At 36.0% G+C, this 1,832-nt stretch overlaps 1 long non-coding RNA gene across 1 annotated transcript in view; it reads left to right on the top strand.

The window, feature by feature from the left end:
- The window catches only part of LOC108737988, an 89,080-nt gene extending 87,590 nt beyond the window's left edge, over window positions 1-1,490 (top strand). Inside the window, exon 3 of the long non-coding RNA XR_001937931.1 lies at window positions 1,438-1,490. This is a non-coding gene — a long non-coding RNA (uncharacterized LOC108737988). The remainder of the gene's footprint in view (window positions 1-1,437) is intronic.
- The last annotated feature ends 342 nt before the right edge of the window (window positions 1,491-1,832 follow it).

Here is a 1,832-nt window from a genome sequence, read left to right as displayed (position 1 = left end):
AATCGGTTGTCTGTAAAGTCGGTTTACTGACGATAGTTGAACGTGACAACGTCATAAGAAAATACTGATGGAATGGTTTCATTTTTCAAAAGAAAATTTTAATTTTATTTGTTTGATAGATATTTTGTATGGATATAGAGAAGGAGGTAAATGGAAATGTATTATTGTATAGCAGCTGTCCACGCGGACGCATCGCTCACTCAAGTAGGAGAGAGACAGATGTCGAACGCTGCCGAACGCGGAGGCCGATTGTGCCTCTTTGTCACTTGTTCTGCGCTCTCGCTTGCACTTCAAGCCTTAAATGGAACGCCTCAGAGCGAGGTAACGCCGCATGAGTCATGTTTTTTCCTACGTGCAGCCGGTTCCATCGAATTATAAGAGGTTGTCACGTCAAAAAATGGTACTAATAATTTCAGAAATTCCTCTTGCAATCGTTACAATGTTATGTTTTGTAGATTTTGCCAAGATAAACCTGTAGGATTTAAGCACAACGCAAACAAAATGCGCAAAACAGTTTCTTACTGAACCATAACACCAGTTTAAAATTGGTATCCTAAGTTTGTAGTAGGTTAATATCGGTTAAATGCCTGTTAGATGATACGGTCTTCATTGTGAAACGTAATTGTTGGTCTCATTTTGGCAGTTGCTTTTAGTCGCATAGATCGCATTTAAAAGGACTTAGCCTCGAATTTGTTCGATAATTCGAATAGGGTTCGAGCTGAATCGCGACTAGGACCTTTTAAAAGTCCTTATAAAGCATCCGGCTCGTATATAAAGGACGAAGTAGGTGCACACTAGGTGCAGTCAGTATTAGCAACGGGGCGTTCGATGACGACCCCGGCGACGCTCGACTCAGGCGCGTCGTCGTCGCCGGCGACGGAACTGAAGCAGATCTCTCAACTTTAATTGAAAATGACAAATCCCTCTATTGAAATGGTAATCAAGTACTAGGGAATCCTATTAGTACGACCTTACGTACACACGTAAGGGCTTATAAGTATACGCGCCCTTTCCGCACTCACCTACTTTGATCGATATACATTATTACGTACACCGATACTCATTTGACAGACAGTGACGTCGTCGTGGTATTTAAAGTTTTTCGGAAGGCGTAAAAACTGAAAGTGTACCGGATACTGTTTGATTTCATTTCACACATCACATACTTATTGATATGTACAAAAAATACTTGGACTGTATATGTATAACTGAGATAACATAATCACCAATAATATAAAATGAAAATAGGAAAAAAAGATCATCTTTTCAGCTAAAACGACTGGAGAAGTATGAAATATGTCGCAAATTTACAACAGCAACGACAAAATGTCCATTTTCAATAGACATTCACTTGTATAAGCTAAGTGTTTAAATTTTATTTTCAATTTAGTAACTACATTATCTCTGCAAAATTAATTTTTTGCTTTTTTGTTTCAGATTTTATTGTATTTTGAAGCAGTCGATGTCTTGATCTTCCTGTAAACCGGTAAGTAAATTGTTGTCTCCTATTTCATCAATTTCTTTATTTTTATCTCTTGGTAGGTAACTGATTATTATTTCGTATAGATATTCTGTTATTGGTGGTATCTATTTCGTATTGAAATAAGCGGAAAAATTAGAAATTAATTAAGCAGTTGAAACCTTTTCATAAATTATAATCAACTGTAGTATTTAACGTTTAATTAAATGACACTGAATGCGTTAATACACATAAATACAAGCTGGCTCGTTTATTTATTTAATTTTCTGGCGTTTGCATTTGTTTGCGCGTTTGTAGTAAAATTAATGAAGGTGTGTAAAATAATTAACTTTATTTCTTCTAAAATTATAAT

Source organism: Agrilus planipennis, unplaced genomic scaffold (assembly GCF_000699045.2).
Source record: "Agrilus planipennis isolate EAB-ADULT unplaced genomic scaffold, Apla_2.0 scaffold14, whole genome shotgun sequence".
Taxonomy (NCBI): domain Eukaryota; kingdom Metazoa; phylum Arthropoda; class Insecta; order Coleoptera; family Buprestidae; genus Agrilus; species Agrilus planipennis.
The sequence above is the reverse complement of the archived record's forward strand: the minus strand, read 5'-3'. Positions and strand labels throughout refer to the sequence as shown.